The following is a 27,035-nucleotide window of genomic DNA, read 5'->3' as shown; positions in this document are numbered from 1 at the left end:
TACATGCTTCCAGCTCCCATCCAGAACACACCATACGATCCATCATCTATAGCCAAGCCCTTCGATACAACCGCGTCTGCTCTAATCCCACTGACAGAGACCAGAAACTTCAGGATCTCTACCAAGCATTTATAAACCTCAACTACCCACCCGGAGAAAAAAAAAAGCAAATTGAAAGAGCCAGACGAATACCTAGAAACCATCTACTTCAAGACAGACCCAAGAAAACGAACAATAGAACACCACTTGTCATCACCTACAACCCCCAACTTAAACCTGTCCAACACATTATCAATAAACTACAGCCTATACTGGAACAGGATACCATACTCCAAGAGGCTCTGGGAGACAGACCCATAGTCTCCTATAGACAACCACATAACCTCAAGATGATTCTTACCGACAACCACAGGACATACCAAACTAATACCAACCCTGGTACCTTCCATTGCAATAAACCCATTGCCAGCTTTGTCCATATATTCACTCTGCTGATACCATTATTGGACCTAACCAAGTGAGTTATAAGATCAAGAACACATATTCCTGTGCATCTAGAAATATAACTTATGCTATCATGTGCCGAAAGTGTCCGTCTGCTATGTACATTGGACAAACGTCTCAGACACTTCGCCAAAGGATCAATGCCCACAAAACAGATATTAGACAGGATCACAAAGAAAAAACAGTTTCTTGCCATTTCAACCAGAAAGGACATTGTCTCAACGACTTGATTACCTGCATCCTGCTTCAAAGGCCTTTTAAGAATACACTTGAAAGAGAATCCTCTGAACTGTATTCATGCTCAAATTCAACACTTTACACTTAGGTTTGAACAAAGACTCTAATTATCTTACCCATTACAAAGATAGCTTCCCCAATTATCACCTCTAATATCATTAGCTCACAGACATTTACCTCCCTCCTCCATCCCCCTTCTGTTCTGAAATGTGATTTGTCCTTTTCATATGTGTTCATTTTTTTAATTGTATCCTTTGGTATATATGGTTGTGACAATTTTCTTCCACTATTTAATCTGAAGTAGGTCTGGCCCACGAAAGCTCATCATCTGATAAACCATCTTGTTAGTCTTTATAGTGCAACATAGTCCTGTTTTTCATTCAAGTCAGTGGGTCTATTCTTAAAATAAGCTACTATTTGGTCCACGTTAGTATGGGCATCAGAATCTGGCCAATCATTTTCTTATGCTTCTTGGATTGTGGACGATAGTGCTAACCTGGTTTCTCTTGCCTCTTGAATCTCACTACTTTATTGCCTGGAAACATATCTTCAGATTCATGTTGTTCTCACTCAGTTTTATTGCTTTACTATTATTATATGCATTTGAGGGGTATCCTTACTGAGATTAAAGCCCCCACTGTGTTATGCATTTAAAATACTCATGCTAACAGAGGTCAAAGACTCAAATAGTGTATACTAAAAAAAAAAACCCAAAAAAACAAAAACAGGGAAAACTGAGACACAGATTTGTTCAAGGTTAAACAATAAACCAAGGATAAATCTAGGAATAGAAAACTCTTTTGTTGTCGTTTTTCAACTTGATCCACTGAACCATATGGCCTCCTGGCCAACTTATGCTTACACGAGTAAGTAGTCACAGTCAAATAAAACAGTTGAGGCGCAAAATTTGCATGAAAGATACAGAAGGCTGTGCCAGTGTGAACACTGTTGGTGCCACAAAATAAGTCCATGACAAAGAGTTCAGCAAGAAACAAACTCAGAAATACCACTTGCTTTTTTTCTAGTCAGAGCACAGTACTTGAAACAGCATAGTATTTTGACCAAACTTTTGTAACTCCTTTTATCCTCACTGTGCTACCCAATTAATCCTTTGTTAACCACACACCTGCAGTGTCTTTACCCTAAGGCCACTGAAACTCATGGGCCTAATTCTCCTGTCACTTGCTTCTCTACCCATCATGGATACCTTCATTAAATCTATGGAGTTATATTGGTGTAACTAGAGGGAGAAACAGATTCTGTGCACTATTAACCCACTCTTTATCATACATCGGTACAGAGCCCTGTAGCTCCACATCACTGCTGTAAAAGTAATTAATGTTTCTTCTAATCAGAGCAAAACGACTCCAAAACCAGGAATAGCTCTAGCTTTTTTGCTGGTGGAGTCTAATTTAAAATCCTGCTGGGCTGTAGGAGTAGGTCCACTTTTGGGGAAGAGGAATCAGGTAATTTGTGTTAGAGGGCTTATCCAGTCAATATAAAAGAACTCATCCCTCCAGCCTCATAATTCCCTGGTCCTTCTCACGTAAACAGAAAACAGCAGTACCCAAAGTCCAGAGATGCAAACAATTCAATATTCATTGGGATTGTCTTCCAGGAAGCGTGAATGCAGTTTCCTTTCCTTTTTCCCTTGGTTCCTCCCCCCCCCCACTTTCTGTTTGTCCTATATATCAATATCAATATATGTATGGAGATCTATATTGATATCTATACCAATATCTACATTGATATGTCTATATATTTTCAGCTCTACCTTAACCAATGTAACGGGTTCACTCACTTTTTCCACACAACTTTTTCCCTCAGGGTGGCTTTTGGGGGAAGTAGCTGGCTGTTCCACCACCAATGCTCCCCCTTTGGGTGTGGTGTTGGTCTTCGGGGCACTGCCCTCCAGCAGTGACCACTCAGTTCTTAGTCCACGCCCCCTTCCGGGGGCGGGGGGAATCATTGCTGTTCTTCAGTCCAGGGTCCTCCCTACTCCCTAGGATCCCCAGTTCTTCTGCCCCGGGAACACCCAGTTCCCTCCATGCCGTCCCGGCCTCAGTGACCCCCTGTCAGTCCCTTAATAGCCCCTCTGGGCAGAACGCAGTATCTCTAGGCCCTCCTTCCTGGCCACATGAGCTTCTCTACCTGCCCAGTTGCCTCCTGGTCTTACGCTTGGGGCTTCCTTGGCTCAAGCTCCCCCGGCTCAAGCTCCCCCGTCTACTGCAGCTGCCTCCATGCTAGCCACGGCTGCCTCCTTCACAGCCCGGCCTTTTCGGGATGCCTCCATGCTAGCCCCGGCCCTTCATGACTGCCTCCTTGCAGCTCTGGGCCTCAGGATGGGTAGCCTGGGTTCATCCTGCCATAGCCTCTCCAGTCCTGCCCTCTTCCAGCAAACCTCTTGCTTCCCCGGTAGTCAGGTCTCCACTGCTCTCCCTCCAGAGCAGCAGGCAGGTAGATCTCCCTCTCCTCCTAGGAGCTGTTCTTACTGCCTCAAGCTGGGCCCTCCTCATTTGCCCCAGCTGGGCTTCCCATGATTCCCTACTCTCATCCCCTTAAAGGGCCAGGGCAGGGCAACGCTCTGCCACACCAATCATTCTACTGAAATGAAACTAAACAATCCTAACATATTGCAACATGATTATCTAACCAATTATATCCTATCACCTTAATTGGTTTACACCCAGGAAAATTAATGATACAGGAGGTAGAGACAATAAAAGAAACAAACAGAAGCAGACAGTTAAACAATAGAGAGATGGGGAGTGGGCCCTTGCCAGACAGAAAGCTATCAACCTAAGTTTCTACACTTTCCCCTTTATCTGTAGGCCATATATAACAGTCCCAGATTGTTGGAATGTGCCTTATTTCAATTTCAATGTTGGACTGGTATAAGCAGGGTCTGAATGAATGCTTCCATTACAGCCAGCTGGAAGACAAGAGAAACCCTGGGTGTGTTTCTGTAAATACAGTTTCTTCCTGCTTAAATGTGTTAGATATTCAGCTGATGGAGTGGTGTGTTGCTAATTGTAATCAGCTTGGTTGGTGTTGGGTCACAAATTGTGTTCATTCTAATTGCAAAGTCTGCAATTATTGTGAGAATACAAAAGAAGCAAGCTTGGGCTTAACCTCACACAAAGGAGGGAAACACGCTCTGTTTAAAAGATGAGATTGTGGGTGTGTGCATGTAAATACAGTTCATCTCTGTTTGCTTAGATCTGCTAGATGTCCAGCTGATGCAGTGGTGTTTTGCCCATTGTAATCAAGACTATGGTGGAGTCACAAATTGTGTTAACATTAATTGCAGGAATAGTGAAACAAAGAGAAAGACTCTGTCAGTGAAAAGAAACTTGGATGGACAGAGGTTTCAGTGCTAAAGCCCTATAAATTTAAGTGTGAGAAGGCAGGACTCTTAAGGGTGAGTCTAGACTGCACTGTTTTTTTCTGGAATAAGGGCCATTATTCTGGAAAAAAACAATACTAGCATCCACTAGCAATTGTGTTCTCAAAAGGAAATCAAAATAACGGAGAGCTTTTTCTGACGCTGGTAAACCTCATTCCGTGAGGAATAACGCCTCTTCGGAAAAAGAAAAGGGGGTGTGTGGACGCTCCACTATGTTGAAATAGCTCCTCACCAGAGTCATTCTAAAGTTATTCCTCTCCAGTGCCTCCTGGAGCTCTAAATCAAGATATCGTGTCTACATTAGGGGAGCCTGCCTCAGTCTAATTGTGAGGCTCCTCTGTAATGTGGATGCTCTATTTCGAAATAAGCTTGCAGGCTACATGCCCTCCAGGAGTGAGTTGTAAGATTGGTTCCACTTGTTTCTCCCCATTGTTCCAATGACAGAAGTAGAATAGACTCCATAAGGGATCTCTTTTATTATTTTAAATTTACTCCAGCAGATGCTGGATTTGTGTGTGTGTGTGTGTGTGTGTGTGTATAGCTGGACTATGTTTTAGGCCAAGAGCTGAAATCAATAACAACTACAAATCACTAGGTTTGGCCTAGAGCCAAATCCACCGCAAACCAGTGGGAGCAGCAAGCTGTTGGTTGTGGGCCAAAGGGTGAGCCAGCAGCTGGCAGGAGCAGCAGCAAGCCGCCAGGGGCAGCAGCCAGCAGGAACAGCAGCAGGACCGGATGACATTGCTCCATGCTCATTAAGGGGAGATTTCATGATGACGAAGCTATGAATTCTGGGTCTGCGCTGACTAGACAGAGCTGTGAGTGAGGTGTTTAAAGTGGAGGGCAGGCCCACTATATGACGTGGGGGTTGGACTAAAGATCTTGACACAAAGGACTCTGCCCTGTGGATTATGGGGATTGTGTCTTGCTTATGGGGTTTCTTTGTGTTTCCTTAGGTTAATTTTATTAAACAGACTGTTCCTATTTTTGACTCAGTGCTTGCAAGAGGGGCAAAATTGCCTCTAATGGTGCCCAGTGGGTAGGTTGAAATTTTCCCAGTTTACTGGGTGGGAGCCTCGAGCCAGTTTGGTTACATTATTGAAAGAACTCCCTAGATACTGCACCCAGCCCTTCTGGCTGCCAACTTCAACTGGCAGAAGGGTTCCACTGGTTTGAAATTTGCCTAAAGCCTTAGCTTAAGAACAAAGCCTCAGACACATAGATCTTGTTCTGATACAGGCTTGAATATCTATGTCCTAAAGATTAGTTTAGTAACCAAAATGACTCTGATATCCTGTCCCTTTAAATGTTGAAAGGGCTCTGTATTCTCCCTGCTCACAATGCAAAGCTATCTTTCATGTTAATTTCATGTTTGCTGACAGAACAATAAAGGCTCCGCAGCAGACAGTTGTGTGTTTATCCAGCTCACGCTGCGTCTGTGTCCACGTCCTCCGCTGGTTCCAGAAATGTAACATTGGGCAACAAGGAATTTATATCCCATGAGTGTCCAATGCTCTGATTGCCTGACGGAGAAGAAGAAAAAGTAAGCAAATAATACCATTAAAAGTTAGTTTATGTAGAGACACAGGGCGACAGACTGCTGGTTTTGCTACTGGGACCCTTTTTACTTTTTCGTCTTCTCCCAGCCAGCCAGAGAGATTACCTTTGCAATACAAACACTCACTGTTCCTTAGAAGCACTATGTGTAAAGAGAATGAAATGTTTTCAGCATTGTCTTCCAAATGTGGACGTTTTGGACCTATCGGTAGGACAGACATTTTACCTGGCTGATAGACCATCCCCGATAACTTTCCATTTTGGGACAGAAACATGAAATTCCATCATTAGTTGTTGTTTATATGCATCGATAGACACGACTCCTTTCAGCTCCTTCCTACACTATTCCGTTTCGGAATGGAACTCAGCATGTCAATACTGAAGGGCTGTCATGCCCAAGTTCCTGTCAACCCAAAGACAATTTCAGACCAAGTGTTCTATCTCAATTTCATGGATAGGTGGCCTGTCATGAGTGCAGACATCAAGATAGAAACATTAAGGGTAATGTGCTTGTTCCTACAGTGGGGATGGTACGGCAGAGTACAACATTGGTTCAGACGATGCCTCTGTTTATAAAATGTGTGTACATCGTTGAATCTTAGAGAAAATAAGAGAAATCACTGCAAAATCACATCAACGTCAAGGTTTGGAAACTTTTCACAAAGAGAATTTTGACATTGTGCAAATGAAGGCCATCCAGTGGGCTCACATCTGGTGTCTGGGAGTTGACAAAAATATTTACAGGAAAGCAAAGAGATGCACTACATGTCAGCAAATTCAGTATTATCCTGGCCTAGCTTATCTACTCCTTTGGTCATCCCCTCAGACCCCCTCATCCAAAAACCATTGGATACCTTCATACATTGTTTAGTCAGGTAGGTTTATCATTACAGATAATGAGAATGGACTTCAATTCTGTTCTGAGGAATTCCAGAGGTTCCTAGCTTCAAATGAAATTCAGCATTTACAATCAGCTCCACATCATCCTGCTACAGATGGACCAGCAGAATGTTTTGAACAATCACTTATGCATGCCTTAAAAGTGAACTAGTCTTTTTGGAGACATCAGTAGAAAATGGACAATTTCCTGGCTTCAGAACACACAACATTCTACTACAAAGGAGTCCTTTGCAACTCTTCCTTGAAATGACCTTTCTGAAGCTGTTTGGACCCACTGACTATGTCTAGACTGCAAGCCTCTTTTGAAAAAGCCTCTTTCGAAAAAGAGCGTCTAGACTACAACCAGTAGGTTCGAAAAATCAAGCAGCTTTTTTGAGAGAGAGCACGCAGGCAGTCTGGATGCTCTTTTTCGAAAAAGCACAGTTTGCATTACATAGCGCCTTTTTTCGAAACAACACATTCGAAAAAAAGCATTCTTCCTCGTAAAACGAGGTTTTCCGTGGTCGAAAAAACTTCTGCGTTCTTTTGATTTACTTTCAAAAGAATGTGTCAGCAGTCTAGACGCAGGGGAAGTTTTTTTGAAAAAAGGCCACTTTAAAAAAAAAAACCCTATAGTCTAGACACACCCACTATGTCCTGATACTGCCTCATGTGAAGCCAAATCCCGAGATATGCAAATTGGCCAATGATGAGAGACCCATTGTCATTCTTTTCAAGGGGGGACTTACTATAAACTCTCAGCCCCAATTCAGAAATGAAATGGGTACCTGGAGAACTCAGAAAATGCACAAGAACTATTTTTTAGTGATAAAACCATCCCATGATATTGTATGGAAATGACCTATGGACCACTTGTAGCCTCCATTCGTATTGGAGTACAGGCATATTGCAGTAGGATTTTCTGGTCCTCTCGTGGAACCTCCTTTCATTACAGCACCTAACTTCAATGAATTGGTGGAAGAAACTCTGATGCCAGCTCCAACTGATTCCATTCTGGATTGATTCGGGACACTACCACGGCACCCTCACCACATTATCCCAAGTGGGGAACTTAGCAGTGGTTTACTTAGCGAGTTGCAAACACAGGGCAGAATAGCCCATTGCAATTTAAGAGTCTGCAGTAGCCCACCTTCAACTTTTCATGAGAGCGTGTGTCACGTAAACGGTAACGTACATGTGTTTTGAAAGTATTTGAAAGAATGGTGGCAGAATGTGATGTCCTTAAATGTTCCAGAGCCTCTGTACTCTGCGCATCCTCACTTCAAAGCCTCAACCTGCTGCTAGTGTTGGATTTGCATCCAGAATAATAAGGTACCACAGCAGATAGTTGCGTTTTCCATCAGCTCCTTCTATACCTGCATGTATTTCTCTTTCTTTGCTGGCTCCAGAAATACCACAATGGCAGCCTGCTTAAAGGTGTGCAGCTGAAGAAATCACTCAGAAGATGACTGCTTGATGTTTGATCTCAGCAGAATTCAGCTCGCCTGCAATATGGAGTGGGGGGGAAAGGCACCTGGAAAGTAAAATGAATGTAGAGAGAAAAGATGTATGTCTTAAACATGCTATGCGGGCCTTTTCACGTGAAGTCCCTACTGACTATATGAAAGCGGTAAATAACGTGCTATTTGCTCACAACAGGGATGTAAGGGAGCTCATTCACAAATGCTATAGTGTCGTACCCAACCTCAGACCTTCAGCAAAACTGCCTTTCAAGCTAAAGGAAGTGACCTTTAGATCTATGGGCAGTCACTAAGGGTATGTCAAGACTACATGTCTCTGTCGACGGAGCCATATAAACTAGTTTCCCCGGCATAGGCAAAGAAGCGGGGAGTTAAATAATCCCCTCTTCATTAAAATAAACATGGCTGCCGCACTGTGCCAACGATCAGCTGATCCGGCACAGCGCGGCAGTCTAGATGAGGATCTGTTGGCTGGGGAAGCCTTGACCGACCAATCCCTTATGCCTCGTGAAATGTGTCATAAGGGATTGGTTGGCCAAGTCTTCTGCAGCCAACAGATCCACGACAAGACTGCTGTGCTGTGCAGCAGGCATAAGGGATCGGTCAGCAAAGGCTTCCCCAGCAGACAGATCCGCGTCTAGACTGCTGCGCTGTGCCGAATCAGCTGATCATCAGCACAGTGCGGTGGCTATGTTTATTTTAATGAAGTGGGGATTATTTAAATCCCCACTTCTTTGCCTATGCCGGGTAAACTAGTTTACATGGCTCCGTTGACAGAGCCATGTAGTCTAGACATACCCTAAAAGGGTACATGAGCACACATACTAGGCCTGTATAATGCACTAACCCTTTACTACAGTAGGCTGGGTGCTTGATCCAGGAATATTTAATTCTACTCTTGGATATGAAGGGGCAATAAAATGCTCTAATCTTGACCCCAGCTCAATTCAGAGGCTGCCTTGGCTAAAAACAGGTAGTACAGGCAATCCATGCTATTTATTAGAAAGAATTAATATCAAATTAGAACTAACTTAAATCCTTTTGGAGTTATTTGTTGTTGTTTTTGTTAAGCTTTTTTTTCCCCCCATGAGTCCTGATTCTGGCTAGGACATCAACACGATGTGGAAAAATCATCTGGCTTTGAGATAGTCTTAGCCTTTTGGGAAACAGCAGAAATCTTTAGAGACAGCCCATCCTTGCACCATGTAGAGTTTAGCTTTGTTAAAGCATGAGGTTCAGAACATTTGGTTACGTATTTGAACTTCTGAATGTTTTTGCAACACTAACCTCCAAACCCCTTTGAGGAGTAAAAAAATCATTGCTGTATATTATGCTATTTGGAAAGGGCCTTTTTCTGTACTTCCGAATGAGACTGCTGATTGGTCTAATCTTCTCGTTTAGAACACCTAAAATTTCCCAAAAGTACAAAGATCTGCCAGAAATTATTGAGGATGACACACCCACCTCCACCACAACATATTGCCAATGACAATATCCTCTTGTGCGATGCTTGCTTTCCTCATTATATCTAGCATTTGGGATATGCATCTGCTTTTTTGGAACAGTTTCCAAAAAAGAAGGCGTGTTCTTTCAGAAGCCCTGTATTCCTCATTTTATGAGGAATAAGGGATCTTCCAAAAGAGAAGGTTTTACTGACATTGGTCCCATGCAGACAGGTCAAATGTTGGAAAAACCTCTTCCAAAAAAAAAAAACCAAGCGGGAAAAAGGTATGCAAATTGCGATTTGTGTCTGTTTTTCCAGAAAAAAGAGAAGTGTAGACACAGAAAACTCACATAAAAATGTATATTTTTTTTCAATGGAAATCAGTCCATGTTGTTAACTTTCTTATTGCTGCAATGGACATATAATTGTATGGTTGTTTAGATGATTTGTTTTGGTCAGAATAAATGGTCCTGGAATCTGAAGTGAACCAAAACAAATAAAAATAACAAACAATTATATTCTGCCACACTTTGTGCTAAGAAGAACTATGACACTTTGTTCAGAGCAGCTTGTTAGTCAGTTTAGAGATGTGATCTATTTGATTCCTCTTTCGCTTGAAGTTAGGACGGTTTGAAATTAAGTCTCCTCTCTCCGATAAGTGAGGTGGAAGTGCAATGAAAACTGTGTACCATTATTCCACTCTGACCAACTCACTTAACTGCCTGTGTTGGTGTATATAAACTGGGGGAGAGTTTTAAACAAGCTAACATAATGCTTCCCTAGAGAGCAGAAAAACTCAGACTTCTCTCGTACCTACTTGTCCACCTTCACTGAATATTCCTGACCCCTGACAGTTTAGGATTCAAACATTTCAATTTGTTTAAAATTGACATTTTCATATAAAATTAATCCCACCTTCCAGTCAGATCTAAGTATATTAGTGGTTTCCATTAATTTTATTTTCAAATGATTCCTTGCCTCCTATGTTGTCTTGTTTGATGCGTCTGCAAAGTGTGAATTCGTTCTACCTGTTTTAACTATTTATAGGGTCTGAATCTCTTTAAAGGCATGTATCCACAATACCCAGTAGGGAAAGTGCTGGATCTCCCTTTGACAGATGGGAAACTGAGGCACAGAAAGATTGAACCAATTGCCCAGGATCACATGGAAAGTCTGTGGCAGGACTTAGTTCTTCCATGACATAGGAGAGCGTCCTAGTCACTGGACCATTCTTCCAAATTGGCATAAATGTTCTTCTATGGTCTATGAAGAGTTTTGAGTGTTTATCACATATGTTGATTCTTAAACCATTATGGGATCATTTGGCTTGAAAGAGCACTAGTCCTCATTCTAACTCATGTGGCCCCATATTTAGGGTTAGGCCTTGAAAAGGATTTCTCCAAATGTTCTTCCTTAACATCAAAAATTGAGGCATAGTTAAAGCCTCCCAGCACTTCTTGGAAAATACATCTTTTTGCTACTGAAGAAGGCATGTCTGACTGTGTCCCATTGTATAACAGTATCACTTCACATCAGAACATACTGCTCAAAGCCCAACTCAGAAGTCATATATGGTTTACTATATAGGTACCTGCTCAATTGACAATGAAAGCTGACATTACTATAATGGAAATGCCCAATGTATATTTATGGAACATTAATTCAGGCTTATGCTATCACAGCTGTCAAAATCTACTGATGTAGATTGTATTTCATACATTTTTTCCTTTTTCTCCTTGCTATCTACTTTGATTTTTTTTTGTTCCGCTCTTGTGTCAAGTTTTAAAAGGGGGATTTGTTAACTATTCCCTCTGATATTTTTTTCTCTGTTTTCCAGATTCTTTCTCCTCCTGAATGGGGATGGAAACCGCAGTTTTCTAGAGGAAACTCAAATGAAAACAGGGGCTGGTTAATCCAGTTATCCTCCCCTGCACTATAGCAGCCAAATAGAGCTATTACCTTGTATCCTGAGAAAAGATTTCATAAAGAGATGATGCTCACAGATTTCCCACCTCCGTCTCCAAGAAAACTGGGAAGATATGTAACAATTACCAGCCTGTCAGGCTACCTTGGGCAAGTGTTCCAGGCCTAAGAGGCAGTATGGAAGAAAGTTGTTCTTTCTTAGCAGAAGTTGGGAGGAGTATCAGACAAAAATGGTTGACACCATTTTTGTAACAAAGAGCAGAAGACAACACTTAGGGTGTGTCTAAACTACATGGGTCCATCGATGGAGCCATGTAGATTAGGCTGATCGACAAAGGGAAATGAAGCCGTGATTTAAATAATCGCAGCTTCATTTAAATTTAAATGGCTACTGTGCTGAGCCAACAGACAGCTGATCAGCTGTTTGTCGGCTCTGCGCGCTAGTCTGGACGCTCCCGTGCCAACCTGAAAGCCCTTTATCATTCTCCCCGTTATGCCTCGTAGGATGAGGTTTACCAGGGAGGTCGATAAAGGTCTTTCATGTCGGCAGAGGAGAGTCCAGACTGCCCCGATCTGCTGACAAACAGCTGATCGGCAGAGCGGAGCAGCCATTTAAATTTAAATGAAGCTGCGATTATTTAAATCACAGCTTCATTTCCCTTTGCTGAACAAACAAATCTACATGGCTCCATCGACGGACCCATGTAGTCTAGACGTACCCCTATAGAGACAAGGTCAGGCAGGAAGGGAAGGGCAAAGATACACAGGGCTTGGAAAGCAGAACTTGATCGGCAGAGAAGGAGGATCCAATGGAGGGAATCCAAGAGCAAATGGTATGGTCTGGTCCAGCAGCTAAGATGCTGGGGATAGAGGTGGGCGCTTTGTACCAATAAGAAAGGAGTGTAGTGATTAGCAGGAAGGCATGAATCACAACCGTGAAATCATCCTAACCCTCCCTCAGAGTTACTGTTGGAATTACAACAATGGAATTCTAATTCCAACAACAGCTATTCAGTCAATAAGATTACTTACTCTCCTATGCATAAAGAGTCAGAGCCTGCTAAATTCATTCCCAACCCAACACCAACTGAATATTTGGAGACTTGGAAACATTGGTCAATCAGACCAATCAGACCCACACTATGAGTACGTCTAAATGGCACAGCTATTTCGGGATACTGGAGGTATCTCAAAATAGCTACCCCATGTCTATACAAGTTGCCCAGTGTTTTGAAATATTTTTTTAAATAATGGTGCGCTATTTTGCCACCCCGGTAAACCTTGTTGCACGAGGGAGAAGGGATGGCCCAGAATAGCGTGTTATTTCAAAATCTGGCTCTGTGTTGATGTGCCAAATTTCAAAATAAACGATTTTGAAATAGATTCGAAATAAGATATGCAATTTGTATAGCACAAATAGCTAATCTTATTTTGAGTTTAGGATGCTGTGTAGATGCGCCCCATGTTATCTGTCCCACATTCTGAGTCTCATATGTGAGTATCAGCAATTAGGCAACCTTGTTAACACCCCTGCCAAAGCATGACTGTTGGCTACAATATATTGTTACATGATTTGTCTCAAGAAAGAAACGGGTCTTCTTTTCAAACTTCCCTGGGGCTACCATTCTATAGTTCAATCAACCTGCAGATTTTTCTTAATATTTGGCTATAGTTTCCCATCCTCAGTTTAAACCCAGTCCTCCCAAAGACAAGACTTCTGTGCCACCCTTGTTCACTGATTTTCTTCTTTCACATTTACATCCTTCAGCTACATGTCAGCACAAACAGGCCCCTCCTTAATTAGGGTTTTGCCATTCTGTAAATGTTCACTTCCTTTAATGTGCCCTCGAACCTCATCTCTCCAATCCCAGAATCATTTTTGTAGCTAACCTTTGAATTTTCCTGTAATTTCTCAGCATATCTCCAGGACGAAGATGTTTTAGTCTCCGATTGTGAAGGTCTGTCATCACTGTGCTCCAGGATACAATGTCTCTGCATATGCAGCTCAAAATGACATTTTTTCCATTGCTGCCGCACATTACAAACACATTTTGAATTTCCTGTTGATTCAAAAGCGTCACACCCGATTAAAATTACATTTTGGTTTATTGGACGATGAGCTCATTCACTTTTTATTTGTAACGCTGCATTCTTTGTATTGATACTGAAAAAGAAAAGAGGTGAGATCTTCAGCTGGTATAAATCGACATCATTCTTTTGAGGACAGCTGAAGATTTGGTCCAGGAGGCCATTTTAATGTTACAGGGTTTTCAGAGTCACTGGACTAGTTCCTCCGCAGGAGTAAATCAGTATAATTCCATGGCAGTCACTGGTGCTATCTTGATTTACATCCGATGAGAATCTATAGTCATTGACTGATTTCCCCCACCTTTAAAAATGAAAAGTGGGAGAATATGTTGCTCATCAAAAAAATCTCCCGGCTTGAAAACCTTTCAAAGTCATCATCTTATGTGATGTGAAAAGTAATTAAATGCAACAACAGCATGACATCAGCAGTGGATAATTTTCAGACTTTAAATGTCATTCTCTCCTATTAAACCCCTGGTTGTTCGAAGTTTTTTTTTTTTTTGTCTCCATTTCACAAGATAGACTACAAAACATTGTGACATGCTTAATATTTCTTCCGCCAAGCCGTCCATTCTGATTTCATTCTCACCCTTTACAGAGTTGTTGATTTCAGCCTGCATTTGGCTGCCAAAAATGCGATTGCACACGCAGCCCTGAGAACAAAGTGAAAATGAATTATGTATCAGGGAAGGAAACTTGCATTTGAGTCAAAAAACTTAACACTTCAGCATCTCCCAATTACAATGCAATTTAAGAGGGAATACACTTAAAGAGCTTGCAATGGACCGAGGCAGGAGTGGGTCAGCAGTGTCACAGCTTAATGCAATTTATAGTAACTTTCAATTATTTATTTTTAAGAAGCCACTGAGCATCCTGGACCTCTTCAATGGTAATGTCAGAGAATGGATATTGGGAAAAAGACATGAATAATAGTGACAGGTTGATATGCATGATAATGGTACACGGGGACATTTTAAGTATGGATCGCTCAGCACAGTAAGAAGTGTATGTCATTTACACTGGAGAACACACAAGTAAGTAGGATGGGGCTCCTCTACTTCAGCACTATAAAAGTTTGCTAAACTTGAGTTTCTTTCACTTGTTTTCTTTTACAAGGTTTTAAAACACTGGCCTTGACTACAAAGCAACTAGTTCAGAATCTCTCCCCAAAAGAGAACCAGCAAACAGCATTTGTTATGACTGTTAGACTAGGAAAAGCTCTTTTCATAGAATCCTAGAATGGGAAGGGACCTTGAGACGTCATCAAGTCCAGTCCCCTGCCCTCACGGCAGGACCAATCACCGTCTAGATCATCCCTGACAGATGTCTGTCTAATCTGTACTTAAATATCTCCGGTGTTGGGGGTTCCACAACCTCTCTAGGCAATTTATTCCAGTGTTTAACCACCATGACAGGTAGGAAGTTTTTCCTAATGTCCAACCTAAACCTCCCTTGCTGCAATTTAAGCCCATTGCTTCTTGTGCTATCATCAGAGGTCAAGGAGAGCCGATCTCCCTCCTCCTTGTAACGTGTTTTAGTTTCTTCAGATCTGCTATCATGTCCCCTCTCGGTCTTCTCTTTTCCACATTAAACAAACCCAATATTTTAAATCTTTGAAATCAGGAAACCAGAGGTAATGATTTTTTCCCCATCCTTGAGAAAACCTACTAGAACAAAGAAGGAAGGAACGTCCAATGGTTGAAGTACTTAACTGTTGCTTAGTAATGCTGGTTCCCATACTTTGTTCTGCTCTCGATTGCTTATATGGCATTGGAAAAGATGCAAATGAGTTAGGAAAAGATATTTAGGTGATTAACTCCCATTGACATGAATGGGAGATAGGCACCTCACTAAAAATCTAGCCCTTAGTCTGTGTGTCAGGTCCCCATCTTTAAGACAGGAATAATAATTCTTTACTATGCTATTTGCTTGTTGTGAAGATAAATTTACTAGGGATTGGACTTGGGACCTCCAAAGATGTGAACTTGAGCTAAAACATGAATGGCCAGATTTTTAAAGGCACTTAGGTGCCTATTGGGATTTTTAAAAGCATCCAGGCACCTGAAACTCATTGACTTTGATGGGTGTAAGGGGCCAAGGTGCTTTTGAAAATCCCATCAGGCATGTGGATACTTTAAAAAAAAATCAGGCCCTATTTCTCCTGGTTGGGATCAGCATATGTAAATCACATGCTCTGTAGCACTCTGAACACTGGGTTATAGAGTCCTGCATTGTTAAGTCACAAGAAGCAATATGATGGCTCCAGAAGGAGAATATGGACAGCCAATGGAGGATGCATGATAATTTCCTGAGGGTATGTCTACACTGCCACCCTAGTTCGAACTACTCCTCGTGGAACGAGGTGTACCGGTAATTTGAATTAGAAAGCCTAATGCGAACTACCTACTCCATACCGCGTGTAGCTGCGGGCACGGAGTCCGCACTAACGGGGATTTAAAAATGGCGGCGCCCGGCAAGATGCAAATAAAGCCTGGGATATTTAAATCCCGGGCTTCATTTGCAACTTCGAATGCCTACATTAGCCACCCTAGTTCAAACTAGGGCGGCAGTGTAGACATACCCTGAATTAGACCAGCCAAATAGGAACGTACGATGAAAATAAAGGGATTTTGCGAGAATATTTGGAGAGTCGCATCTAAATCAAGTTTTGTAAACATCTCCCCTAAACAATCCATCATAACTTTACCCCAAAAGAAACTTGATTGTGTTGACATACCTGCCTTATGCTGATAAACTCCGGACATGTCTGAGCAAACTGATGGTATCACGAGAGCTCTAATGGGATGGGGAGTGAGCGCAAGAGAGAGAGAGAGAGAGAGAGCAGAAGTAATTAACAGTTAGCCTTGCTGGGGATTGTCTAAAGTCTTGGTAAGGTAGAAGAAAAGAATTTCCCGAGTGCTGAATTTCAGAAGGCCACTATTGATTTCCTAGCACATTCTCATCTGATAAGCCAAACTGTGAATTGTCAGATTCTGTTTTTGCCCATGTTTCTCTTTCCTAGGATGGGAAAAGGCTGCAAACACAGACTTTATCCTGAAGCTCAGTAACTTTGCAATGACACTAGAAGGCTGGAGCTGACTGTCCTGGAGTCAGGGCCCTTTTTTGCCATCACAGACAATGTCTCAGGGAACAAGATTCTGATCAGTAAACAGGAGAGGCTAATTTTGCAGTGGTTCAGTGAGGGAGAGGTTTTGGAGCTGCACCACCACCCACTCGCAACACAACAAAACACTGAGCACAAACAGTCCCAGTGCTTCTCATGATGCATGATGGGATGAGGGGAATGAACCAAGTCGCCACATGGACTCTCTCCTTCCTTCCATCTTTTTGGTGTCCTTCTCCATGGTGGGAGTGAAGAGGAGAAGCAAATAGCTCATGAACTTGCCAGAGCAGTGGTTCTCAGCCAGGGGAGTTTATAACAGTGGAGATAAACATTAGTCTCCAGAAAGTGCATCAGCTCATCTAGATACTTCCCTTGTTTTACAACAGGCTACATGAAAAGCACTAGTCAAGTCAGTGCAAACTAAAATTTCATACAGGACACAACTTCTGCTATACTGCTCTATATGCTGTCTGCTGAAATGTAAGCATGCTGTGTGTATTCCAAATGGCTTTATTTTATAAACGGGTGGTAAAAATGAGAAAGAGAGCACTTTTTCACTAAGAGGGGGCTAGGACACTTGTTAAGTCTGATCTTTGAAGCATATAGTTTTTAAATGAGATGAAACTGAGGCTGCACAAATCAAGTCAGACCCTTGAAAGGAGTACTGTAGTCTGGAATAGCTGGGAGCAGTACCAGAGGGCACATTTTTGGGCTGTGTACACCCATGTAGATAAATTAAGGGTGTCTGTGGAGCTCCCTTTGTCTCCTGTGCTGGCTATCCACATGACCAGTCTGTGCATGGGATGGAAAGCTTCTCTTGCTAGGCCACTGCTCTTTCTTCCCATGTGGATGGGTGCAGATTGACTCTGCCTTCCCTCCCTACAAAAACCAGTAGGGATGTTAAACAGTGAAGTCAGTGTTTCTTAAACTTTTTAAGACTGAGGAACACCAAACAATACTTTTTTTTTATGCAGAATACCAAGGATTTTTTGTTAAGCAAAAAAGAAAAAAAAAAAAAAGAAGAAGAAGTCGGGGGAAAAAGTGTCAGGGAAAAGTTAGTGAGCCAAAAAAAAAAAGTCACCTGCCTGTTTCAGGGCAGCCATTTTGAATTCTGTTGTTCTCTACGGCACACCGCCGACTGCCTCGTGGCATGCTGGTGTTCCATGGAACATAGTTTAAGAAACACTGAGTTACCTGGTAAGCATGAGGCTTACTGGTCTGCTTACTGGTTAACCATCCCTTGCCAGGGAACTCTAGCAGGAGCCAACCAGGCCAGAGCAGCCTGGCCATGAAGGGGTAGGCGGGTGGGGCAGTAGTTATAACGGTTAACAGGTTAAGTGCTATGGTTTAACCATTTAACCATTTTAACATCCCTACCAACCAGCGCTAGCTGGGAAAAGACTGGCCCAGAAGACCTCCCCCCATGCAATGAGGAGGAGGCGGAAACCATAACTCCTGGATTCTCTCATGGCATGACTCTCCAGAGGGGGATGGTTTAGCTGTAGTGTGGGCACGCATTAGCTAGCTTGCTAACAGCAGAGGGCACTGTGGTGAAGGCTGCACCAGGGACTACCTATCTGGCTGGGTCTGGGTTTCTGCAGCCCAGGCTGAAGCTTGAACTGCTGTATCCTCGCCACTATTTTGTATGCGCTAGCTAGAGTAGACCCGCCTACATGAGCAGCAACTCACACCCAGGGCTGTAGTGTGCGCGCACTCTGAGGGGCACCGTTTGCTTCTTCTCCTGTTCCTACAGCAGCACAGCTCCATGCTACCCCTTATTTGTTGTGGGCCCACAGTAATACGGCATTGCACAGGGTGCCTAGGCATGGGAAGTCAGCATCTGGGGGGTGCTGCAGCATCCCCAGGCTCCGTGCCCAGTGTGGACCTGCATAGGATCCCAGGATTCTGGACCCTCAGCTGCCCAGAGTCCTGGAATCCTGGCCTCAGTGTCTCAGCCAGCAAACCTCTGCTGCACAGAGGCTTCGCTGCTGCCTGGGATCCCAGTGGCCAGCTCCAGGGCTCTGGCCCTGGCCTGGGATTCTGCAGCTGCCTCCCACTCTGGCCCCAACCAGGAGTGGCGAGGGGCCTGGACAGGTGGAAAGAGGAGTGCAGCTCAGCACCCCCACCCAAAAATTGTTCCAGCACCACTAACCAAGTCACTAGTGGGCAGACCTGTCTTGCTCCATGCAGGGGTCTCTCAGAACCAGGCCCCTCGGTGCTGAATGGCTTAGTAGCAGAGTGTTGTGATGGGCTTCATTGCACATGCAGGGGCATTATTCTGTTCTCTGTACACTTCCATGTGTGCCTAAGGAAGCCTGAGGTTTAATGGTCTCTCTCACTGTCTATCCTCAGGTGACTCTACCCTTCAGGAAGATTTATGCACACATGTCAAAAGCTGCCAGATTTCCATCTCTCTCCCTCTCTTTCCCCCACCTCCTCCCCTTTCACTTTCAGCGCGAGTTGTCACTCCTGAACAGTTTATTTTCCATAAATACACAGAGAGCACCTCACCATTTCCCCAACACCGGAGCACATTCCGCTTTCATATGCAAATCCTTCTAGTCAATAGCATAGCAGGAATATGTTTAAACATGAATGGAGATAGCTAATCAATGTGCTTTCAGAAAAATTACTCATTCCCGCCCTCTCTTCTCTGTCTTTACTCAGGCAAAATTCCCATGAACATCTCGGGGAATTTTTCCTGGGAATGGACTGAGTAAAAATGGAGTAAGGACACTACTATTTGGCTTTGTTTTCTTCTGCTCTAGTTCCTACGCCAAGACCCGCCAACAGGAGGAGCAGAGAAGGCAATTACCGCAGGGACCAGTGCTTCAAAGGGGGGCATGTGTAGACTACTTTTTTTTTTTGAAAGGAGATATTCAAATTTGGTGCTAATTTGCACATCTTCCTCGGATCACATTTTCAAAAGAGGGTCTTTCGAAAGTGAAAGTAGTCTGGATGTGTTTTTTGGGGGACAAAAAAATCCCTTTTTCGAAAAACCGCGTAAACCTCCTTTTTTTAGGAAGAGCGGGGGTTTTTTCAAAAAAGGTTTTTCAGAAAAAAAAATTGCATCCAGACTACTTTCACTGGGTATGTCTACACTACCCCGCTAGTTCGAACTAGCGGGGTAATGTATGCATACCGCACTTGCTAATGAAGCCCGGGATTTGAATTTCCCGGGCTTCATTAGCATAAGCGGGGAGCCGCCATTTTTAAATCCCCGCTGCTTTGAACCCCGTGCAGCGCGGCTACACGGGGCTCGAACTAGGTAGTTCGGACTAGGTTCCTACTCCGAACTACCGTTACTCCTCGTGAAATGAGGTGTACCGGTAGTTCGGAATAGGCACCCTAGTCCGAACTACCTAGTTCGAGCCCCGTGTAGCCGCGCTGCATGGGGTTCGAAGCAGCGGGGATTTAAAAATGGCGGCTCCCCGCTTATGCTAATAAAGCCCGGGAAATTCAAATCCCGGGCTTCATTAGCAAGTGCAGTATGCATACATTACCCTCCTAGTTCGAACTAGGAGGGTAGTGTAGACATACCCACTTTCGAAAGACCCGCTTTCGAAAATGCGATCGGAAGAAGATATGCAAATTAGGGCCAAATTTGAATATATCCTTTAAAAAAAAAACCCGTAGTCTAGATGTGCCTGGGAACCAGAGTTCCCAACCATGGCTGCTACTATTGTGTCCTGGGCCCCTTGGAATTGCTGGCTGAGCGCCGCTCTGAATGACTCTGAGGGCTGGTGGAGGGCGTGCTGCGGTCCAGGTGGTGTAGAGGGCTTATTGCCTTAGGCCCCACCCCTTCTGCCCAAGGCCACACCCCTTTCAGGGCACAAAACTGAGCCCCTCTCTCCTCCCACAACTAGTGGCTGTTGGCCTGCTGCCTTTTCCACACCTACCCTGGGGATAGATTACTAGGCTACCTTCACCCAATATTCTTGCCACAGTTCACAAGGTAGCTGGATGTTGAGATCACTCTTAAACACTTGCCTGTTTTGCCTTAAAGAAGCGCGGGGGTAAGTGAACCTCAGTATTTTAAGTATAAGCTGAAGTGTCCTACAAAATGCTGTACACACTGAGGTAAAGCTAGGTTGCGCCAGGTACGCACAGAGTTCTCTGAGGGATAGCACAGCACCATCCCATCCTGAGGCAGCCCCCGAGGTTTTCTGTGGCTAAGTAAAGCCTCTGCAGATCTTGAGTCCTTACCTGGTGCAGGGCACAGCTCTCTGCTCCTCCCCTACCTCTCAAGCAAGGCGGGAGCCGAGAAAGATGGGGTCCTACCTTTAACTGTCTCCCCATTTGCTGGTCCCATGTCTGGCTATCCTGCATGGAGAAATAAGCCACATCCTTTCAAAGGTTGTAGTCTCTGAGTTTACCTCTCCAGCAGGTGGGGGCAACAGTGCCTCAGAGGGGTGTCTGATTCAAAGCCCCTGGTGGAATTACCCGCAGTAAAGGTGATGTTTACCCATCATCCTTTGTTCAAGGTCGTGGCCACTTGAGTCCTTAAGGATTAAGGACTAGCTGGAGAGTCTATTACTCACAATGGTGGACACAGAGTCCATAGGCACATGCAGCTGTTACATCTACTGGATATTTCATAGCCTTGTTGCCGCTATTTGTGGAAGTAGCCGCTCACTTGGATGAGTAAGTAGCTTGGTGTCAGGCCTTGTGTTTCCTTACCATACCGTAAAACTGAAGATGAATCCTGTGACTTGTGCTCTGCACCTTCCAACAATAAACAAGAACCTTTTAAACTGACACACTGAACGGTTCTTCATCACGGCACCTGTGCTGAGAGACTGCGTTGGACTCAGTTCAGACAGCAGACCCGTTTTACTAAGACAGTGCTTTTGGGCCTGTATTAGAAGGCAGAATAAAATATAACATTTCCCTACCCCTGAACTTCAGAAGCAGCTCTCGCTGTGTTTTTTAACCTCCTTTTGAGGTTTCTATTGGCAGAACATCAGTCACTTTATTTATACAACACCGTTGCTCACAGCACTAAAAGTGCTTCATAGTAGCCAGTAACATACCTATTTTAAACACCCACTGACAAACGATTTGTTCAGAAAAGAGGCTCAACAGGCCCCAGCTCTTTGCTGGAAAACCTCAAACTTGAAAACATCTAGTTTGGCCAAACTAAGAAACATATAAATACATATAAATTTGCTCCTTGTGGATTCTAGGCCAATTTTTTCAAAATATAATTTGTAATGGATAACAAGAGCACCTTAATAGGACATCCTCAATCCTGCGTCCAACAGGAAAATCGGGAGTTGGACACGTTGGATCAAAGACGATGGTTCTTACTTACCACTAGACTGTGATCCCTTTAGCCACGCTGAGTATTTCCTCCAGTGCTTTGCAAGATGCTCCATCAAAGCCAATCACAGTGCGTGAACAGTCAGATACTACTCAATGTGAGTAAAGTATTGCTCACCCCTTCTTCAGAAAAGAGTGCCTCTTGCTGCACCACTGTTTCAAATATTCAGTTAGGTCTTCCTTGGGCAACGAGCATACGGAAGTCAGTAAGATTTATGACTGAGTGTGATGGGGCATCTACCCTGCACTGGCTTAAGAAGGGTTAAATCCAGCCATAGAGCTGGAGGGACCTGGCTGCCAGGGAAGCTTTCTGAGACAGAACAGTGTTGGGGAAAGGCAGGCAAGGCTGGGGAAGCCCTGGCTAGGCAAACACCCAGGCTGCAGGGTCTGAGGCAAGGCCTGAGGGTATTAGGGCTGCAGGGAGGCAGCCAGGGCAGCAAAGGCAACAGGTCCACCCCCTAACCAATGATGAGTGGCCATGTCAGACTCCAGGTTGCCCCTGAGATAAGGGGCTAGATGACGACTGGCAGTGGGTCACTGAGGCAAGGTGGGCCTAGGAAGCTGAGGGCTCCCTGAGGGAGAGGACCCCAGAGTGTGGGGACCCTGCAGCAGGGAAATACCCAGAAGGGAGGGTGCTGCAGTGGGAGGAATGCGGGTCCTAATTTAAGGTGGCAGAACCACTATCACATAAATAAGTTACAGTAGGTGAGACACCGGTCAACAGGGGGCGCTTCAGGGTTGAATTGGGCTAATTCCCAGAGTGACCAGCAGGAGGCGCCATGGTAATGAGTGTTCAACCTGTGACCCTGAGGTAAGGACTAAGTCCAAAAGTAAGAGCCAGATTGTGAAGCAGCCCGACAAGGTCATAGGGTGTAAGATCCTTCATCCCACTCACAAGGTTTCCCCACATCACAGCTACTGATGGACTAGTGAATAGGAGCTGAATACCCAATACTTATAGTGATAGAAATGTAGCCGTGTTAGTCTGGGGTAGCTGAAGCAAAATGCAGGACAATGTAGCACTTTAGAGACTAACAAGATGGTTTATTAGATGATGAGCTTTCGTGGGCCAGAGGAAGTGGGTCTGGCCCACGAAAGCTCATCATCTAATAAACCATCTTGTTAGTCTTTAAAGTGCTACATTGTCCTGCATTTTGCTTCAATACTTATAGGTGAGAAGAAGGGAAAGAGGACTGGGGAATGGGCAGAGAGTGTTGACTTTTCATTTCCTCTCCTCAGTGCAGAAGTAATAACGCTATAAGAAAACTACCTTCTAGAGGCTGCAGTGTGTGAGGCAAACACAGACAGCCTCTGTCAATGATTTCATAGTGAGCGTTGCTTTATTCAGAACTGCAGAATGAGTTCCTATATTGATCTTGATATATGGATCTTTTTAAAAAGAATATCTGGGTTACTTTCATTCAAATCTGGTCTCGATTGTGGATTTAATTATAACATAGTTCCACTGAAAATGTGAGGTTTGGGGGGAAAAACAATAAGATATGTCTTGGGGGAAGGGAGATTCACAGATCTAAAGGCAAGAAGAGACCACTCTGATCATCTGATATCCCCTCCTGCATAGCACAGGTGATAGAATTTCAGCCACTGATTAATCACCTAGTCCAATAACTCATGTCTGAGCTTGAATAGGTCTTTTAGAAAGTCATCTAAGTCACAGAGAAATTATCACATCCTGCGTCGAGTTGTTCCAATAGTTAATTACCTTCCATGTTTAAAAAATTGCCTCCCATTTCTACCACAAAACTTTCCTGACTTCAACATCTGGTCCTTGGGTCCCTGTCTGCTTTTTTGTCTTTAAGTAGCCCTCCACTCTCCCGTCTCCATAGTCACTCAAATGCTTATCCATCATTAGGATGAATGGTTTCCTTTTAACCAGGATGTGTTTGGCAGTGAGTTTGGGGCTTTCTCCATTTTCACGGGTGCTACAATACAACTCATGAACTTTTCTTGAACTAAGAACAGCAGCCAAAACTTCAGTCTCCTTCTGAAAAACTAATGGGATAAACTAAGACACCTTCCTGATCATCTAAGACCGACTCATTTCTCAGTTCCAGATCTGGTACAAAGTGCATCACATTTGTGCCAGACACATCTCTCAGCAAGTGAATGAGGGTATGTCTACACTACAGAGTTTTGTTGGAAAAATGGTCATTTTTCTGACAAAACTTGAGGAACATCCACACTGCAATTGCGTTCTTCCTCAAGAAAATCAAAAGAACGGAGGGGTTTTCCTGGAATTGATAATCCTCATTCTACGAGGAAGAAGCCTTTTTATAAAGAGCTCTTTTCCAAAAAGGTGTGTGTGGATGGGGAAGAGGGAGTTCGTTCAGAAGAAGAGGAAAGATAAAAAAGCACAGGTGCCCTGGTGGCCATTCCATCCATAGCAATCACAGCTTACATGCGAGAGAGCATCTATTCAGTCTGGACTCTCTTTTGAAAAATTGCTTTTTCAATACACTTTTTTGCATCGCTTTTTTGATGCAGATCACTTTATTGATTTCAGATCACTTTTTCGATGCACTTTTGCAGTGTGAATACTCTCTTTCGGAAGAAGTTTTTTCAGAAGATATCTTCCGAGAAAAGCTTCTTCCAAAAGAAGCCTGTACTCTAGCCATAGCCTGAGCTAAGAAGGGGTAGAGAGAAATGAAGTGTCTACAGATCTTCCATATCAGCTCTGTGGAGGAGAAATAAGCTGCCCCTCTTCAAAGACAGCTGTAAATAATTTCCTTCTGGTGCCTGAATGGATCATGAGAGGAACTGTGATTCTGAAGGACTACCTCTTGTTATGTGTTTTTACATCATGTAGGGCAATGGGGCCCTGACCTCAGCTGGGGTTTCTAGTCACTATCTTGACTGATACAATAGGGATTGAATAGGCAACCTCCCAAACTAAAAGCATGAACTGCTATAGCTAAAATTTGAGCATATCCTCACATACTTTAATGCACATTCTCCAGTGGCTTACACTACAAAAATAAAATAAAATAAAGATTGAAAACACCACCCCAGAGGAAGGGGAGAGATAATTCAGTGGTTTGAGCATTAACCTGCTAAATCCAGGGTTGAAAGTTCAGTCCTTGAGAAGACCATTTAGGGATCTGAGACAAAACCTGTCAGGAATGGTATTGGGTCCTGATGTGAAGACAGGTAGGGTCTTGACTTGATGACCTTTCAAGTCCCTTCCAGCTCTAGGAGATGGGCATCTCCATTCATTAAGAAAAATATCATGTAACTAAAAGTTTTGATGATATCCCATAATAATATTGATGTACTGTATATAACAGAACTGCTTTTACATTTCTGATAAACCCATTACCCTAGTTTTGAAACACTATTTCTCCTGTTAATATAATAGAGACTGGAGTGGTTACAAAAGGAATATCCAATTTTATTTGACAGGTTTACTTAGTAGGAGAAAAAGCAAAGGCATCATTCAAGGCAAAGATTGGACAAGGTGTGCACACACGGAATAGTTTGCTATGGTAGATATTTCCCTATCTGTACTTCCACTATTACTAATATGTTTACTTGGAAACATGAAACAAACCCGAAAGCCACATTTTTTGCCGAAACCTACACTAGATTAAATCAAATGCAGATGTGGAATTGGTGCAAAACAGATGCTGAAAAGCCATGTCAGTATCCATTCCCCATCAAAAAGAAGCTTAATTCCTACTATAAAAAAATGTGGTTATGTATTGTTATACCAAATGTGATTAATGCCTTGTGGTGATTAATCAACTGCAAAATATACAATTATGCCATCTGTATTTTTCCAGCTTCTTGTCACTTAAGAAATGCACTGGGGGAGTGGGTGGCGGGGAAATGAGGGTTTATGATATTTAAAGTTCTTTAAACTACACTCCAAAAGCCTGGGGAATTAAGTGACTACCCCCTGCTGGCTGATTTCCAAAACAGCACCAACTTCCATGCAGCATAGCAAGTCGTCTTGAAGCTCCAGACAAAGCAAAACCTATTTCCATACATAGTTCGGGAATAGAACCCAACACATAAGACTCACCACACTTTTACAGAGTTTTTCACTGGGAGTTTTCAGTCTGAAGTAGATGAGAGCAGCCCCAAGCCATTGGGCCCTGTTAATCTCACAGCAGTCTTGCAAATGGATACTCAACATGGAATTAAGACCAAAACAAAAAGTGAAAAAAAGTCTTATGTCCTTATACAAACCTGTCCTAAATACAGGAGACATGCACCCACTTACAGCATGGATGAATTCAGCTCAGAATCACGTTTTATTTAACTTCTAGAGTAGCATAATTTTATACCACCATTTAAAATTCTCCTCTACTTCTGAGTCTATTCTAAGTGGCAAAAGGGCTTGTTTGGCTACCCAGAACTGCAAAAGTACAGAATTTTGACTTCTACCATATCTGATCAACTGCACCTAACAGAGCAGGACCTTGGTTGAACTTTCAGTCCCAGGCCTTATTGTTTAATACAACAGTATTCTGGGGTTGCTATGGTAGCACTTTAATCTGTACTTATTTCTGTTTCTGGTTTTTCAATGGGCATGGGATTTTTTTTTCTTGTAGTGATTCAGATAAGCCAAGAAAAACTATCAAAATTGTTGGGCTTCAGTGGAATTACACCAATGGCGGCTTCAGCTCTTGCAGTGAATTGTTGTCAATTTGTCTTTTTAAAATGTCATTATGGTTTGGGGGATGCCATATGATAGTTTCAGTGTAGACTATCACTGATCAATGCTGGCTGTGTGAAGAGTGGCCCAAAAGGCATTCTGAGTGCCTCTAAACTGATCTTTGATGAGGAAGCAGGGAATCCAGGTTGTAGTCTCTGTTCCAATAAGCAGAATGAAAAGTGCCTGTTTCTTCACAACAAAAAGAAGGTATTTGTCTTTGTTAATCATTTGGCAAGAGGAGACTAAGGGGGGATAGGATAGAGGTCTATAAAATCATGACTGTGTGGAAAAGGTGAATAAGGAAAAGTTATTTACATATTCCCACAATATAAGAACTAGGGGTCACCAAATGAAATTAATAGGCAGCAGGTTTAAAACAAACAGAAGGAAGT

This window comes from Pelodiscus sinensis, chromosome 6 (genome assembly GCF_052426305.1).
Source record: "Pelodiscus sinensis isolate ZL-2025 chromosome 6, ASM5242630v1, whole genome shotgun sequence".
Lineage (NCBI taxonomy): Eukaryota > Metazoa > Chordata > Testudines > Trionychidae > Pelodiscus > Pelodiscus sinensis.
Note: the sequence above shows the minus strand (reverse complement) of the source record.